The sequence below is a fragment of the Pogona vitticeps genome, chromosome 2 (assembly GCF_051106095.1).
Source record: "Pogona vitticeps strain Pit_001003342236 chromosome 2, PviZW2.1, whole genome shotgun sequence".
Taxonomy (NCBI): domain Eukaryota; kingdom Metazoa; phylum Chordata; class Lepidosauria; order Squamata; family Agamidae; genus Pogona; species Pogona vitticeps.
The window spans coordinates 96,609,850-96,629,275 of record NC_135784.1 but is presented as its reverse complement, the minus strand read 5'-3'; the positions used below and the strand labels follow the sequence as shown (position 1 = coordinate 96,629,275).

The 19,426-nt window shown below is 43.0% G+C and overlaps 1 protein-coding gene across 2 annotated transcripts in view; it reads right to left on the bottom strand.

Moving 5' to 3' along the window:
- The window catches only part of ADAMTS2 (ADAM metallopeptidase with thrombospondin type 1 motif 2), a 330,178-nt gene that overhangs the window by 219,427 nt on the left and 91,325 nt on the right, over positions 1-19,426 (bottom strand). The gene's annotated exons all lie outside the window — the stretch shown is intronic.

Below are 19,426 nucleotides of genomic sequence, written 5' to 3'. Positions count from 1 at the left end.
AGTGGTTTAGGTCTCTGGCTTCGAGGTCAGAGGCTGGGAGTTCAATTCCCCATTGTGCTTTCTTGAGAAGGGCTGGACACGATGATCCATAGGGTCCCTTCCAGCTCTGCAGTTCAAAGGCTCTTCCTTGCCCTGTCCTCCAAGGGCCAATTCAACTTGCCAAGAGCTGGGGAAGGGGAGGGAGTGGAAGGAATGCATAGGGACAAAAGGCTATTCACATCACTTTTTACTCACAGAGACCCTATAAGGACATGCAAAGGATCTGCTTTAGGACAATCCTCATGGATTCCTACTACTATCACATAGTTTTCCATGACATGTGCCTAACTATCAAGCCCAAGGAAACAGAATATAAACTGTTCTTTCCAAGCAGATGCCTGAAAGCACAACTGCCAGTCTTCAGAGCAAGAAGTACAAGTTTGCAACACAATGTTGCAGAGTGGAGTGCTTCTGTTCAGTATTCCAATCAGGCATCTATTTCCCAGAAATTGCCCAAGGGCAAGATCTTGGCTGAAGAGGGTCGAATAATTGAGAGCTTTAGTCAGGAAAGTCCGGAATCAGGTTCAAAAGGCAAATAGGAGGCCTAGCAAACAGAGTCGAACCAGGCAGTCAGGGAAACCAGGTGGGGAAGATCTAAAGCCCAAGTCCAAGAACAGTCTAAAATCTGGAGAGCCCAGGAGTAACAGCAAAAAAAGATCACGTTAGAAGGTCAAAAGCTGAGAATATGCTGAGGCTAGCTAGAGACACTAAAAGCAACAAAAAGCATTCTTCAGGTACATGCATTGCAAAACAGAAAGAAAAGGAACAGTGGCTCAGCTACTCAATGAAGATTGAAAAATGGTAACAGAGGACAAAGAAAAGGCAGAAGTGCTCGATCCTATTCTTGCTCAGCCTTTTCCCAAAGGACAGTTGATGACCGTCCAGACAATTGTGACGTGCAGATAGAGTGGACAAGATTGCAGCTGGAGACTGATGAACAAATAGTCAAGGAATATATCATTATCCTGAATGAGTTCAAATCTCCAGGGCCTGATGAACTGCATCCAAAAGTACTGAAGGAGCTGTTTGAAGAGCTCTCAAAGCCACTGTCCATTTTTCCCCTGAAATCATGGGAAATGGGTGGGGTGCCAGATGATCGGAGGAGGGTTATTGTTGTCCTTGTCTTCAAAAAGGGCAGGCAAATTGGAGGAATGTGGGAATTACAGACTAGTCAGTCTGGTATCAAACCTGGGGAAAATTCTAGAACAGATTATTAAGCAGTCACTATGCAAGCACTTAGAAAAAATACAGTAATAACTAAACGCCAACATAGATTTGTCAAGAACAAATACTGCAAGACTAATTTTTGACTGGGTAAGGTCTCTTATAGATGAAGGGAATGCTGTAGACATAGTATATCTTCACTTCAACAAAGCTTTTGACAAAGTGCCCTGTTATCTCCTGATTAGCAAGTTTAGGTTGCTAGATAGAACAACTATCAGGTGGGTACACAGTTGGCTACAGATTTTATTTAGCAGGGTGGTGATTACTGTAATGGTTTCTCCTCTAACTGGAAGGAGATAACATGTCAGTCCTGGGCCCAGTGTTATTCGGTACTTTTATTAATGACCTGGATTGGGGAGTGCAGGAAATGCTAATCAGATTTGAAATCGCGTACATGCGAGAATGATCTTGAAATCGTCATAGATCACAAGCTGAATATGAGCCACAGTGTGATGTGGCTACAAAAAAGACAAATGCTATTTTTGGCTGCATTAACAGAAGTATAGTCTCCAAATCCCGGGAGGAACTATTTTCCCTTTTTCAGCATTGGTTAGGCCTCATCTTGATTACTGTGTCTGGACACCACACTTGAAGGATGCTGACAAATAGAAACAAGTTCCGAGGAGGGCAACAAGGATGATCGGGGGTAGTGGAAACCAAGCCCTATGAGGAAAGACTGAAAGAACTTAGCAAGTTTAGCCTTGAGAAAAAAAAAGACTGAGAAGACTTTTTAAATACTTGAAAGACTATCATTCAGAGGAGGAGCAGGATCTGTTTTCAATCATCCCAGAGGGCACAAAATGCAACAATGGGCCTGAGTTGCAGGAAGCCAGATTTCTGTTGAATGTCAGGAAAAACGTACTAAGAGCAGCAGGATGGTGGAAATAATTACCTCGACAGATGGTGAGTGCTCCAACACTGGAGGTAGTAGGCATCCTTTAGTCACGAGAGACTATGGTAACATGCTCTGAATAGAGGTCTTGGAACAGCATCTAGTGTGGCTGAGAAGGCCAATTTGAGAGTGACAATCCCTTCCACACTGAAGACAAATGCAATCGGTCCCCTGTCCAGCTTCCTGATTTTACTGCTTTCGGGACTGCCTCTTTGCCTCGGCCTAGTGGGCAAGGGTCTCTTCAAATTGGGAGAGGCCATGATTCACTGCCTGCCTCCAGGCTGAACGCTCAGGTGTCAAGGTTTCCCATCTGTTGAGGTCCGTTCCTAAGGCATACTAGAAGCAGAGTAGACTTTAAAAGGCTGATTCATGGACATGGGAGAAAGGTCTGGTTTCATTTTTTTTCAGGTTGAGTGCACAGTCTACTAGAAGCAGAGGTAGGGACGTGCTGGCGCTGTGGGTTACTCCGCAGAAGCCTCTGTGCTGCAAGGTCAGAAGACCTGCAGTCGTAAGATCAAATCCACGCAACGGAGTGAGTTCCCATTACTTGTCCCAGCTCCTGCCAACTTAGCAATTTGAACACATGTAAAAATGTGAGTATATAAATAGGTACCACCTCACTGGGAAGGTAATGGCGTTCCATGTCTAGTCATGCTGGCCACTTGACCACTGAAACTGTCTTTAGACAAGCACTGGTTCTATGGCTTACAAACGGGGATGAAACTGTGCCCTAGAGTTGGACACAACTGTACTACATTTCAAGGAGAACCTTTACCTTTATCTAGAAGCAGAGGGGTTGAGATGGATGAATAGAAATTATAAGTCAGGTGAAGAGGAACATGCAAAATGTTATCTAACACACCCAACAGCATGTGAAATGAATCCCTGTTCACACGAATAAAAACTGCTGTAAGCGCCCTTCCAGAGAGGAATATCCCCTCATGGATTGCTGCCTTGTCGTGGCGAAGGGGCTTGAGTAACTCAGAGAAGCTATGGGCTATGCCGTGCAGGGCCACCCAAGATGGACAGGTCATAGTGGAGAGTTCCGACTAAACGCAATCCACCTGGAGTAGGAACTGGCAATGCCACTCCAGTATCTTTGCCAAGAAAACCCCATGATCAGAAACAAATGGCTAAAATATATGACGCTGGATGATGGGACCCTCAGGTCAAAAGGCGTCCAACATACTACTGAGGAAGAGCGGAGGACAAGTACAAGTAGCTACAGAACTAATGAAGTGGTTGGGCCAAAGCCGAAAGGACACTCAGCTGTGGACATGCCTGGAAGTGAAAGGAAAGGCCGATGCTGCAAAGAAAAATATTGCATAGGAACCTGGAATGTAAGATCTATGAACCTTGGGAAGCTGGAGGTAGTCAAACAGGAGATGGCAAGAATAAACATGGACATCCTGGGCGTCACTGAACTAAAATGGACAGGAATGGGTGAATTCAACTCAGATGATTATCATGTCTACTATTGTGGGCAAGAATCCCGTAGAACGAATGGAGTAGCCCTCATAGTCAACAAAAGAGTGGGTAAAGCTGTAATGGGATACAATCTCAAAAATGATAGAATGATGTCAATACGAATCCAAGGCAGACCTTTCAACATCACAATAATCCAAGTTTATGCACCAACCTCCATTGCTGAGGAGACTGAAATTGAACAATTTTATGAAGATTTACAACACCTTCTAGAACTGACACCAAAGAAAGATGTTCTTCTCTTTCTAGGGGACTGGAATGCCAAAGTAGGGAGTCAAGAGATAAAAGGAACAACAGGGAAGTTTGGCCTTGGAGTTCAAAATAAAACATGGCAAAGGCTAATAGAGTTTTGTCAAGAGAATAAGCTCGTCATCACAAACACTCTTTTCCAACAACACAAGAGGCGACTCTACACATGGAAATCACCAGATGGGCAATATCGAAATCAGATTGATTATATTCTCTGCAGCCAAAGATGGAGAACGTCTATACAGTCAGCAAAAACAAGACCAGGAGCTGATTGTGGTTCTGATCATCAGCTTCTCATAGCAAAATTCAAGCTTAAACTGAAGAAAGTAGGAAAAACCACTGGGCTACTCAGGTATAATCTAAATCAAATCCCTTATGAATACACAGTGGAAGTGAAGAAAAGATTTAAGGAACTCGATTTGGTGGAGAGAGTGCCTGAAGAACTTTGGATAGAGGCTCGCAACATTGTCCAGGAGGCAGCAACAAAAACCATCCCAAAGAAAAGGAAATGCAAGAAAGCAAAGTGGCTGTCCAACGAGGCCTTAGAAATAGCAGAGAGAAGGGAAGCAAAATGCAAGTGAGATAGGGAAAGTTACAGAAAATTGAATTCAGACTTCCAAAGAATAGCAAGGAGACAAAAGAGCCTTCTTAAATGAACAATGCAAAGAAATAGAGGAAAATAACAGAAAAGGCAAAACCAGAGATCTGTTCAGGAAAATTGGAGATATCAGAGGAACCTTTGGTGCAAGGATGGACATGATAAAGAGGGACCTCACAGAAGCAGAAGACATCAAGAAGAGGTGGCAAGAATACACAGAGGAATTATATCAGAAAGATTTGGATATCCCGGACAACCCAGACAATGTAGTTGCTGACCTACAGCCAGACATCCTGGAGAGTGAAGTCAAGTGGGCCTTAGAAAGCCTGGCTAACAACAAGGCCAGTGGGGGTGATGGCATTCCAGCTGAACTATTTCAAATCTTAAAAGATGATGCTGTTAAGGTGCTACAATCAATATGCCAGCAAGTTCGGAAAACTGAACAGTGGCCAAAGGACTGGAAAAGATCAGTCTACATCCCAATACCAAAGAAGGGAAGTGCCAAAGAATGCTCCAACTACTGCACAATTGCACTCATTTCACACACTAGCAAGGTTATGCTCAAAATCCTACAAGGTAGGCTTCAGCAATATGTGGACCGAGAACTCCCAGAAGTACAAGCGGCATTCCAAAGGGGCAAAGGAACTCGAGACCAAATTGCTAACATGCGCTGGATTATGGAGAAAGCCAGAGAGTTCCAGAAAAACATTACTTCTGCTTCATTGATTATGCAAAAGCCTTTGACTGTGTGGACCACAGCAAACTATGGCAAGTCCTTAAAGAAATGGGCGTGCCTGACCACCTTATCCATCTCCTGAGAAACCTATATGTGGGACAGGAAGCAACAGTTAGAACTGGATATGGAACAACTGATTGGTTCAAAATTGGGAAAGGAGTACGACAAGGCTGTATATTGTCTCCCTGCTTATTTAACTTATATGCAGAATACATCATGCAGAAGGCTGGACTGGAGGAATCCCAAGCCTGAATTAAGACTGCTGGAAGAAATATCAACAACCTCCGATATGCAGATGATACCACTCTGATGGCAGAAAGTGAGGAGGAACTAAAGAACCTTGTAATGAGGGTGAAAGAGGAGAGTGCAAAAAACGGTCTTAAACTCAACATCAAAAAAACTAAGATCATGGCCACTGGCCCCATCACGTCCTGGCAAATAGAAGGGGAAGATATGGAGGCAGTGACATATTTTACCTTCTTGAGCTCCATAATCACTGCAGATGGAGACAGCAGCCACGAAATTTAAAGACGCCTGCTTCTTGGGAGGAAAGCGATGACAAACCTTGACAGCATCTTAAAAAGCAGAGATATCACCTTGCCAACGAAAGTCCGCATAGTCAAAGCTATGATTTTTCCTGTAGTGATGTATGGAAGTGAGAGCTGGACCATAAAGAAAGCTGACCGCCGAAGAATTGATGCCTCTGAATTGTGGTGCTGGAGGAGGCTCTTGAGAGTCCCCTGGACTGCAAGGAGAACAAACCTATCAATTCTAAAGGAAATCAGCCAGAGTGCTCATTTGAAGGACAGATCCTGAAGCTGAGGCTCCAATACTTTGGCCATCTCATGAGATGAGAAGACTCCCTGGAAAAGACCTTAATGTTGGGAAAGTGTGAAGGCAAGAGGAGAAGGGGACGACAGACGATGAGATGGTTGGACAGTGTCACCGAAGCAACCAACATGAAATTTGACCCAACTTTGGGAGGCAGTGGAAGACAGGAGGGCCTGCTCTGGTCCATGGGGTCATGAAGAGTCGGACACGACTAAATGACTAAACGAAACGAGAGAGGAATACCCTCCATGGTCTGAATTTATTCAGAAATCAGCAAAATGCTACCGGGGGCACATGGTAATTCATTTCCTGTGAGCAACACTATGTATCTCACCTCACAATTTTTATACTTTCTATGTACATTTTTTATTTATTTATTTTTATAATTTATATTTTATAACATTTGTTTTTAACACTGTAAACTACCTTGAGAAAAAAGGTGGAGGACATTTTAAATCAATCAATCAATCAATGAATAATTTTTATAAAGGGTCCACTCTGTCTTTCATCCAGCCTCTTCATATGCTTCTTTGACCTGTTCTCCCTTGACCTGATTCTCTTTCTTGACACTCCTTGCTCCGTTCCCAGTGTCTCACAGCGTTGCTTCCTTCCATTTTCAGCATCTTATTTACTATGCATAAACCCTTTCTTCCATTCCAAGTTGTGGAACACATCACCTTACTCTCCTATGCTTGGGAGTGAATTATTCTACAGTAGCAGGAAACAGTTACCAAAATATTTCATTGATGTCAATGCTTTCATTGAAGTTAACAGACCACCTTAAATCATTTTAATAGCATTTCTTTTCTGAGACTTTTCTCAGATATAAATTGGGACCACACTATAACTTAGCACAACGCAAAGGATGCATTTCTAATGCCAGGAATCAACAGAAGATTCGAAGCACTGTTATCATGTGTGATACTTGACAGGATGGATCATTGCAAATGAGGTTTCTCTTGATGCAATCATAAGGAACTGCCAACATGACTAACATTTAAAAGATTCAGCTGGATCATTTAACTGTTTAGACAACCTTAAACAATTTGCCATTCATCTATAAGTAAACTGGATTCCAGAGATAAGTTGAAGAGTAAATATACACCTAACTTGAAGACAGGGACACATTTGCTAGATCTGATACCACCTGCTCAGTTTGTTATGCCAAGCCTTCATTTTCTACTGTATTTCTCTACCAGATATGCCTTATCAAGCACGGCCCTGGAATTCAGCAGCAAATAAATCATAGAATCCAAGACCAAGACCCACACAGTTCAAAATCACTTGGGTATTTTGCAAATCCTTTTCTCATGAATATCTTAGTTGCCCCCCCCCCCCACAGCAGAACTCCTTTTCTGAAAAACAAATACTGGACAGAAGTCTGTTCATTCCTCCTGTTCACACCACAGCCTGTTGTGTCAGTGGCTGGACAGTTTCTGATCTTGTGCAAAAAGACATCCAGTAACATTACCTTGAAAATAAAAATGTAAATAAAAATAAGATGTGGCTGACAGAATAAATATTAAGGCTAATGATTGGGGGGGATGGAAACTACATTAAACGCAAAGAATTACCCAAGAACACCTGAAACAAAATCATGGAAGCCTAAGCAAAATGGCTTCTGGACAAACATTGTACAGAAGTAGAAAACCATGAGAAGACATAATAATCATCATCATGTGACATCAAGTCAATTCTGACACACAGCAACCCTTGTCAAGGTTTTCCAAGCAGAGAATACTGAGAATTTGTTTACCATTTTCTCCTTGGGGGGGGGGTGCAACCTGGGACTGTGCAGCCTGTCCAAGGCCACAAAGGCAAGAGGCACAGTGGAAATTCAAATACCCAAGCAATGGCTCCGCAACCAAATACCTAAGCACTGAACTAACCAGCTAGCAAGAGAGAATTGTGCATGTAAAGGAGATAGCCAGCATATTAAAAGACACATACACAATGTCCATTACTCTTGAATAGGGATAATTCTCTGATATTTGATTTGAAGTTTAAAATAAGAATGTGGAGTGAGTACTTTTAAAGAGCTATTTGAAGATAACAGACCAACCAAATTTGGTACATCAGTTGTTTATCTGTTGTTGTTACCTGCCATCAAGTCACCCGCAACATATGGTGATTCTAGGTAAAGGTTCCCCTTGACATTTTCAGTCCAGTCATGTCCAACTTTAGGGGGCGGTGCTCATCCCACTTTTCAAGCCATAGAGCCACCGCCTGTACGAAGACAGTTTTCCATTGTCATGTGGCCAGCATGACTAGGGAACGCTGCTTTACCTTCCCACCGAGATGGTACCTATTTATCTACTCGCATTTACGTGCTTTCGAACTGCCAGGTTGGCAAGGAGCTGGGACAAAACGACAGGAGCTCACTCTGTCGCGTGGATTCGCTCTTACGACTGCTGGTCTTCTGACCCTGCAGCACAGGCTTCTGAGGTTTAGCCCACAGCGCCACCACGACCCTTTAACGGTGATTCTATGAATGACTAATCTCCAAAATGTCCTGTCCTCAAGAACCCTGCTCAGCTCCTGGAAACTCAAGGCTACGGGTTGCCTTATGCAGTCAATCTAATCCTATATCTGTTCTTCCTCTTTTCAGTTTTTCAATATGTACTCTAAGAACATCTTTAGCAAAGCATTTGCTCATTCAAATGACAATAATACAGTATTGTTAACTGAGAGGTTATCAACTATATCCAATGTGCAGACAATACAGTATTACCAGCTGATAATTTGAATACAGTAATCTGCAAAATTTAATCAATAAAGTCAATGAAATAAATAATGATTAGGGGCCTGAAATGAATATCAAGAAAGCCAAATTTGTGATAATCAATAAAAAGGAATCAGATCACGAAATGCATTGAGGGATCCCAAAAGGAAAGGAAATGTAGAAATATTTGGCAAAAAAAGTACTTTGGAATTTGGTTGAACGATCAGTGGGATCACAGCCACACAATAGAGGTCAGAAATGTGTTGGCCTGGTGCACTTCCTTAATATGACAAACAGCCCACCCTGCTGCGTACCAACAGTCTCTCTGCCTGAGCTGACGGAGGTAGTCTCGGACCTGGTGTTGAGGACTCCCAGGCTGTTGGTGCTGGGGGACCTCAACATTCATGCCGAGGCTCCCTTGACTGGGGCGGCTCAGGACTTCATGGCCACCATGACAACCATGGGGCTGTCTCAATGTGTCATCAGCCCAACGCATGAGAAGGGCCATACCTTGGACCTGGTTTTCTCAACGGGACTGGAAGATGGTGGTTTGGATGTGGAGGGGTTGGTTGTGACCCCATTGTCATGGTCAGACCACTTCCTGGTCAAGTTTAGGCTATTAGCTTCTTCTTCCCTCTGCAAGGGTGGGGGATCTATTAAGATGATCCGCCCTCGGAGACTAATGGATCCAGATGGATTCCTGAATGCTCTGGGGGATTATCCGTCTGATATGGTCGGCGCTCCTGTCGAAGCTCAGGTCACCCTATGGAATAAGGAGATGACCCGGGCTGTTGACACGATTGCGCCTAAGCGCCCTCTCCCTGCTCGCCGAGCCCAGACAGCCCCTTGGTATACTTCTGAACTGCGGGCGATGAAGCGAGAGGGGAGACGGCTGGAGCGCAGGTGGAGGAAATCCCGCTCGGAGTCCGACCGAACATGACTTAGAGCCCATTATCGGGCCTATTTCGTGGCAATACGGCTGGCGAAACGGCAATATTTCTCCAGCCGTATTGCTTCCTCAGAATGTCGCCCAGCCGAGCTGTTTCGGGTGGTCCAGGATCTTCTTCAACCGGGAAATCCGGTGGAGGTCCTGGACTGCTCATCAGCTCGCTGTGATGAGTTTGCCATCCATTTTGAGGAAAAAATCGCTCAGATTCGCAGTGGGTTGGACTCCACAGTTACTGCAGAATCAGAGGATGTGTCCAGCGCACCGTGCTTTGGTCAGGTATTAATGGATGAGTTTCAATTGTTGAGACCTGAGGATGTGGACAGGGTGCTTGGATCTGTCCGTTCTACCACAACTCCGCTTGACCTTTGCCCATCCTGGCTAATTAGAAGATCAGCCAGGGGGTTCGTACCTGGGTCCAGGAGGCCATGAACGCCTCTTTGAGAGAGGGAGTGGTCCCTACCACCTTGAAAGAGGCGGTAATTCGACCACTCCTTAAAAAGCCAAACCTGGACCCAAGGCTGGTGGCTAACTACCGACCAGTAGCGAACCTCCCTTATTTGGGCAAAGTGTTGGAGCGGGCTATGGCTGGGCAACTCCAGGCGCTGCTGGATGAAACGGATTTTCTGGATCCATTTCAATCGGGTTTCAGGCCGGGTTTGGTACAGAGACTGCCTTGGTATGATGACCTTTGCCGGGAGAGAGACAGGGGGAGTGTGACCCTGTTGATACTCCTGGACCTCTCAGCGGCTTTCGACACCATCGACCATGGTGTCCTTCTGGATAGGCTGGCTGGTTTGGGAGTTGGGGGCACTGTTTTACGGTGGTTCCGCTCCTTCCTGGCTGACCGTGTCCAGAGGGTGGTGCTGGGGGACAGTTGCTCTGCCCCATGGCATTCATGTCATGGGGTTTCTCAGGGCTCAATACTGTCCCCCATGCTGTTTAACATCTACATGGAACTGCTGGGAGAGGTCATCAGGAGGTTTGGGCTGAGGAGTCAGCAATATGCTGATGACACTCAGCTCTACCTCTCGTTTCCCACCAATCCAGGTGAGGCAGTTTCTGTGCTGAACTCATGTCTGGACCTGATAATGGACTGGATGAGGGTCAATAAATTGAAACTCAATCCAGACCAGATGGAAGTGCTGTTAGTGGGTGCTTCGCCAGACAGGCTGGAGGGCCATTTCCCTGCCCTGAATGGGGTTACACTCCCCCTAAGGGACAGGGTCCGCAGCTTGGGGGTGCTCTTGGACCCCAGTCTAACACTGGAAGCCCAGGTGGACTCGGTGGCCAGGGGCGCCTTCCTCCAGCTGCGAAAACTATACCAGCTACGGCCCTACCTGGATGAGCGGAGTCTCATGACAGTTACACATGCACTGGTAACATCCCGTATAGATTACTGCAATGCGCTTTACGTGGGGCTGCCTTTGAAGACGGTCCGGCGACTGCAACTGGTTCAGAATCGAGCGGCGCGGCTGGTGAGTGGTGTGGCCGCCGGGGAACATATCAAGCCGATTCTGTATAAGTTACATTGGCTACCAGTTGCTGCCCGGGCCCAATTCAAAGTGCTTGTTTTGACATATAAAGCCCTAAACGGCTTGGGCCCTGGATACCTGAAGGACCGCCTCCTTCCATATGAGCCTACCCGGCAGTTAAGATCTAGCCAGGGGGCCCTTTTGAAAGAGCCGTCCCTCAAGGAGGTAAGAGGGACGGCTTGCAGACAAAGGGCCTTTTCGGCAGCTGCCCCCAGACTATGGAATGCCCTCCCGACTGAGATTCGTCTGGCGCCGACACTGATGACATTTCGGCGCCAGGTCAAAACCTTCCTGTTCCAGAAGGCTTTTAACTGAAATAATATTAGCTGTGGGTCTGATGGCAATTTTAATTTTATTTTAATTGTACATATCTTTATTGTATTTTAAATGCTGTAAGCCGCCCAGAGACCTTTGGGTAGTGTGGGTGGCATATAAATTAAATAAATAAATAAATAAATAAATAAATAAATAAATAAATAAATAAATAAATAAATAAATAAATAAATAATATGCAACAACAACAGAGTTAAAATTGGCTTTGGTTATCATTGTATAGTGTGTTTATTCTCTCTCTTTCTCTCTCTCTCTCTCTTGGTAGCATGGAATTGTTGACTTTAAAAGGCAACTATAAAAAGGATAGAAGACTTGAAATGTGGATTCATTGTAGGTTATTACTTGGATCAAGAAATACTAGAGTAAATAAACAAAAACTAAAAAACAAAAATAGTAGAACACATAACACGCAGTTGGTACTCTAATGAGAAACAAAAAAATACCTATTGTTACAGCCTGTTAGCATATTATGGTGGACAGCTCAGACTCTCTTTAAAAATACATAATATTTGTTTGTTTGTTTGATGGATTGATTTTTATATTACCCATCCAGTGGCAAGCCACTGTTTTGGGTTGGTTTACAACATAAAAGCACATAAGAACACCTAACTCCCCACCTATCAAACATATCTTCCCCCCCCCCAAAAAAAACCCTCAAAGAACCTCCAGAAGCAATGGTAGCAAAAAAAAAAAAAAAATTAAAAGTACAGACCCTCCTTATCGATGGGATCAGTATCCATTGATTCACTTATCCACAGTCTGAAAATAATTAAAATATTAAAAGAAATTCAGAAAATACTCTTTTCGCATCTACTACCAGAACCAGCCACTTAACTGAAAAGATGTGTTCTAATTCAGTGGTCCCCAACCTTGGGCCTCCAGATGTTATTGGACTACAGTTCCCAGAAGCCTTCACCACCACCTCTGTAGGCCAGGATTTCTGGGAGTTGAAGTCCAAGAACACCTGGAGGCCCAAGGTTCGAGACCAATGTTCTAATTGACTTTCTGAAGGCAAGGAGCTGAAAAGCTTGGCATACTTCCACCAACATGGCATTCCATAATGTGGTGGCCACCACTGAGAAAGTGTTACAAAAATTATAAAATATATCAATCCCCTTTTCTCTTCCACTACTATATTTCTTTAAAAGCCTTATTAGCTTCAGTAACTCAGAACTGGCATTCTCTGAAAGAAATGCCTCCCAAAGCATTAAGCATTTTGGCTAGGAAAAATTGTCTCCTTTGCCTGCGCAAAAGAGATAACACTATGAGCAAGGACACAGGGAAGTCCCAACCTAGAGCCAGGAGCCTAAAGGCCAGCAAGAGGGAAGTAAGAATCCTTCCAAGATGAGAGATGTGTCAACATTCCAATACATCACACCAAATGTAACATGTGAAGATGGGGTGACCATATTTACAGTATGTCTTTGTCCTTTGTAAAAGACAACTGCAGTCCAGAGTAAGGCCAAAGGGTGACCAAGGCCATACTTCTGCTGCCTCAAAGTAACAACAGTAACAACAGAACACATATGTAACCCTAGGTCAGGCTTGCTTATGGAAAATCAGGACTTGTTGCTGTGTTGTCCCTGTTAAAAGTCCAGGCTTTGTTTTAGGAAGAACCCTATACAGTATGTATGGTTCTTCTGTATAAAAATCGAGCTGCTTGTATTTTCGGTCTCAGGCCAAAAGTGCTCCATCTTGCAAGACTTTTAAATAAGCCTCTTCATATTTTCAAACTTATTGCATGGGTTCTCTTCAATTCTTTTCTGCTCCAGGATCTTGCCAGAGGAACAAAGGACCCACATTATTTTTTTTATTAATTCTTTTTATTAATTCTTATTTACAACCAAGGCCTGGTTTGTAGTCCTAGATTGCCAGGTCTCCTGCAGAGTGGCAACTTGCAGTATCATCGCTTGGGCGGAGCAATTGGCAAGGGCAGACGATCTCACAATTTACATCAGCTTTGGTGGGGAAAGGTGGACAATAAAAATATGGCCTCAACTTTATTGGCTACTCCATGGTTAGTGCTGGTGCCCCATTCCCAAATGTGGATCTGGCCTTGTGCACATAACTACCCAACCAACCAAGTAGTGCCAAAAACATATCTAGCAACAAAGAAGCTTTAAAAAGTACACAGATATAGCCACATGTTGCCCAATATTATTCAGAGTTCACATCCACAATTTTAACTCCTGAAAATGCAGCATAACTAAAGGGTGGGATAAGGGGATGATGCTTCTCCATCTAAATTCCAGTGCCAATTGATCTGAGGGCACCAGGGAGGTGATTAAATATTCCCAGTGGACCCAAGTGATACCCAGTCCAGCAAGGGAAGTCCAGCCTTTGCTTCACCTACTCTCCATTGACTGGTCAGCCAAAGTTTAGGAAGAAACAACAACACATCATACTTTGGTGGCTGACAGGTGGTCAGAAGGACACAAGAACATGGTGGAGTGCCTGCCACCGCATCTCCTACTGCCGGGGAACCAACTGGATCTCTAATTGGTCAAAGAGGGAGAAAAAAGCTTCAAGACAAAATGAACGGGAACAGAAACGCAAGACGAGACTCGTGTCTTGGACGAAGCATCTTGGAGACTGGTTTAGAGGCAACGTAACATCCTTGTTTAGAGCTGTCATGTGCAGTATCAAAATTATGACATCCAACTTCCACTAAGAGTAACAGTCACATCCCATCTAGTCAGTTCTGACTTACGGTAAACCTCTTCCAGGGTTTTTTAGTTACGACGTACTCAGAAGTGGTTTAGTGTTTCCTTCTTCTGGGGCACTCTGGGATTATGCAGCTTGCTCAAAGCTACACAGGCTGGCTCTTTCCCATGGAGGTATGATGGAGAATCAAACACCCAACTCTGGTTCTGCAACTTGATAACCTAGTTCCCTGAGCTATTAACCTCTGCTAGAGGAAGATTTTTTAAAAAATCTAAAATAATGGTTTCAGAGGTAAAGTCTGGCTCTGAGGTCAATCAAGTTGAAATAGAAAATTCCACCAGTAAGATATCCTTTAAATACTGAAAAGTAAGCTTTCAGTAAAATATAAAGATTTCCAAACTGATTAGAACAAACTGCAGGTGAACAGATATTCAGAGGACAGGTATCCTCTGTCCTGTACACTACCGTATTTTGAGATCTGTCATTTTATTCACTGCGATAACAAAAAGAACAGTCGATCCAGTTCCCTCTGAAGTAAGAGGACAGACATTCATTAACTTCAAAAGGAATTGAATTAAATCCCAATAAGCATTTGAGTAAAGTATTTCACTCTGAAGCAGTTGGAGGAAAAGCTCAAATGCATCAGATTTCGAGTGAAAGCACCTTTGTGTAGCAAGGCAGCGAAACAGGCACACCATAAGTGTAATGAGACTTTTCCACCCTTTAAAAAAATGTCCTATCTGAACTTCCTTTATCACAGCAGCAGAACAGTCACCAACAGAATTAAACCTCAAGCCTCAAAAAACTAACTTGTGTCGAGCCAAAACACATTCCGCTTTCAACATTTCCATAGTCTCACACTCTTGATATGCATAAAAAGTACCACCAATGTACACTAACAAAAAAAAAATAATCATTTCAGAGAATATGACCACGTGTCAATTCCACACATCATATTCTATTTCCACAGATGGAACTGATTTTCAGTTTCAAAGATAAATAATGGCAGAGTTAACAAAAGAATACATTCACCAGCAAGCAGAATGTAGGCAGGTATGAAGAAAAAAAAACCTGAGTCACCTATTGTACTTTCCTATTTCTTTGGGGAAGAATGGCATTTGGCAAGTTACTTTTAACATTACTTTCTGCTCCTACTCATTCTTACATTTTAAAAGCAATTCACTATAGTTTCTTTCTCCAGTGTGTGCGTGTGCATGTGTCTATAGAATGCCCCCTCCCACAAAAAAAGGGAAAAAAGAAATTAAGTGAAAAGGGGGATGAGGAGGAAATACATAGGACATAATGGGGGCCAGGTACCGGTATGTGCATTAGTATAAACTGATCTTAGATGATATAGATATAGAGGTACATTTAAAATCAAGTGAGTTATTTGAAGAAGTGGTGTTTCCACCCCCACCCCCGTTTCCGTCACCAAGTGGGGATTCGAAGCCTGTTTTCCACAGTTCCAATTCATCACTCTGTCTACTAAACCACACTGAGAAACACTGCCATTACCCCTTACAATATTATAAAATGAAACTAATGGGGATTAATCAGTTCAATTTTTAATTTCATTTTTGAAACAAGACACAGACTCTTAATCTGATTGACTAGATGAGATCTGTCTGTAGGTGAGAAGGCAGAAAAATGTAGCAAGTGTCAAGGCAAAGCTGTGTTTAAAAAATAATCTCAGCCACAAAGACACACCAGCAATTGGAGATCTCATAAAAAGTCTCGAACATAATGAGATATGAAGAAGAATTATAAATTAAAATTGCACTGACTTGAAGGAGAGTAGATCAGTGTAAAGGCAGATTTTGACTAATTTAAACATTAGTTCACGGTCCATTTCAAGAACCATCCTTTTTAAAAATTTCTGTAGAACAGGCAGTAGGCAATTTCAGAAACTAAGACCCTAGTTGATAGTTTCACATTTTTACAACTTTGTAAGGAGGCATCACACAACTGAATGTGGCATAAGTGTCATAAAAGTGAAGACACCTTTTGTGTGCACCTTGGTGTGAGAGAGGCAGTCCCTGGATTTCTTTCTGCAGTATTACTGACAGTGATGGTTAAATCATTCTCACATTTACAAAAACTTCTGAAAAGACCTGCCAACTCCCAGCTACTAGGTATAATAATTCATGTAAACTTTATCTGCAAACTGAAATGTCTTCTCTAGTGATAAGTGGTAAGAAAATTTAATAGCCAATTATAAAGTGATATCATCACTACCTTCTTAATATGAGCTGCCCTGCAAACAGGAAAAGCTTGGTGACTGATGTCTTGTCATTGTCTGCAGACAGCATTTGTTCCAAATGAAGAAAATTGGCTGGGGGGTAACAGTACCATCCTGACTCAATATTGTCTAGCTTTAGGGTGTTTGGAGTAGCCAACAACTTTTTCTTCTAATGGAAATACTCTAGCACTGGTAGAAATGCCTCTGGGATCAGAAGAACCCTTCCGCATGTTGCTCTCAGAGATCTGCTATAAAGAGAGATCTGTTGGCGAAGATATATATGAGCGAAAGAGCCCAAATGTGGGTGGAAAAGGAATGAACCAGGAGAAGAGTTGAGCTATGGCTAACCCAGATCTCCTCCACAGCAGGGACACAGCCTTCGCTGGCACAACATCAGGCCAAATTGAGAATACTCCTGAGTAAATTCTAACAGCCCTAGGCTGGGGGTGGTTTGGTTGCAGCACAGTTTCACTGCCCTAATATCAGTTCTGCTGAACCTTAGGTGCCTTAGCTAGTTAGGACTGCTTCCTAAATCTGGAGAACAGACCTGCATTTTGGAAAATCAATCCAAATCCTAAATCATCCCCTTAGCTACGAGAAACAGACCACTGATATTCAACAAGTCTTGGGGGGCAGAAGAGTCCTTAACAGTTATTTCAGCCAATGGCAGGTTAGAACCAGAGTCTACAATTCCCAAGGAGGGATGAGGGTGTCACACTATCCCACACCCTACCCACCAAGTCCTGCACACTTCCATCCCATTGCAGACAAATCTTGCGCCACTACTATTTGCCCCCTGCTGCTACCATTTCTGCCTCTGCTGCTAATGAGAGCACACTTTCAGTGAGAAAGACGCCCTCTGTTTTCACAGAATGACAGTTTTGGCAGCAGTAATGTTGCGGGGAAAGATGGTGTATGCTCCCCACATGCCATGTTTCCAGCAACATCCACACTGCTCTTTGCAGTGGGTGAAATAGCGGAGGAGGAGCAAGCCTTTGGAATGACTGAAATGGCCAAGGGGTGTATGGAGCATGCTGTCCTACTTCCTCTTCTCATTGCTACTTGGTTTAGTCCCTTATTGATGACATACATCAGTTTGGAGATTGGTATTCTGTCCTATTTAAATTGCACTCTGTAGTGAAGACAGATAAAAGGAAGTCATTTAGGTTTTCTGCAATACTTTTATCCCTGCTTTCTTCCTCTTTAACCTCAGTAACCCAAGGAAGCAAAGGCCAAACTGGACACTTTCCTGCTTCAAACATATGTTTAAAAGATTTAGATTTTTATTTTTTGGTCCTAACAGTTTTAGGAAAATGCTCCTCAAATTCCTTGCTAACATTCCATATTGTTTGTTTGTATGCTTGCTTGCACTTGCTTGCTTGCTGCCTTTCTTCCCATATGGGACTCAAAAAGGCTGCTCACGATCAGTTAAAACTGTGTAACAATTGACAATTGAAGGACAAGAGGGTGGGGGCCAACCTGGCTTCCCAGGACAGTGCACTCCAAACTCTGGGAACTTTGGAATTATTGTCTATTGGCATCTTGATGTCTGACTGACACTTGCATTTTCTGAAATATGTCCTTTTTTATATACAAATAGCCCCTTGGCACTGCCCATCAACAGCAAAGGTGGCAACCTTGACTTTATAGGTTCTTTCCTGGTTTCTGGTGTTTATTCTAGTTCAGTTGATATTCCTGTATTTCTGAGGACGGCTGCACAATCACTTCCATTCAATCCTTATTACTAAACTGAATTAAGTCAGTTCAGACCAATTCTGATCATGTTGGAGGCATACATCAGGATGACATAAATCACAACATCCTATAGGCTGAGTTTCTACTTCTTTCCTCCATCCTAACAGCTCCAGACTTCAGTGCTGTTTTTTCTGATTCTTTCTTCATCCCAGTCCAATCTGTCCTCACTTTTTTGCATCTTAATTAAACTGATTGTTCACCTCCACGTTATTTTAGTAGTCATTTTTTTTAGACTAAGATACCTCTCATCCCATTTCACCCAAACCTATAACATTTGTTTTGGTTCTAGTTTTTAAGGGTATGTTTAATTTTTATTTCAATCTATGCTGATTTGCAGTGTTTCTTCTGTCTTTAGAGAGTAAATCTTAATGCACAAGCACTCCGCATAAACCACAAACACTACAACAAAGAAAAACAGCAGCACTCATATTAGCAAACTACAAACAGATTAAAGGAGATTTTAGAGATGGAAAGTACAACCCCCTTAACCTATCGGTACACATGTCACAGAAATAGTCTACAATGGCTCCAGCTATTATGTTTCCAGTTTAATGATTCAGATTCAGGTCTGAACCAAATCAGATGAAGCCAAATATTAAAGTGTTGTGGTTATTTGGCATTTTTTTTTCACTTATAAATTAAATTGGAAAGCACTACAGATACTGTTTCTTACTAACCAACAACATGGACATCCCACTTTGTCCTGAGGTGGGAGGGGGACACTTTGGATTTAATCATCGTCATCGCCATTTTCATCTTAGAACTGCAGATCTGGAAGAGATTCTATGGATCATTGAGTCCAGCCCCTGTCAAAGAGGCACAGTAGGGAATTTGGACTCTCCACGTCTGGCTCTACAGCCAGATACCTAAACTCTATATTTCAATTCTATGACTTCTGTCACAGAAGCAGTGAATGCTCCAGTAGCAACCAATGGGACTTTCAAGAGCTACCTCACACAGATCATCCCTCACAGGAAATTAGAGCAGTTCCCTCTGGAGGGAGCTAAGCAGGCCAGAGGAAGCAAATACCTCAGCTACATAAGAATGGCAACCAAGCTTCAACAGCACAATGCTGGACCATGTTTACTCAAAATTAATTTTCTCTGTCCAATAAGACATATATCCAGGTAATGTTGTATATAGTATTACTTCCATTTTACTTCTTGATGTCATGTAGG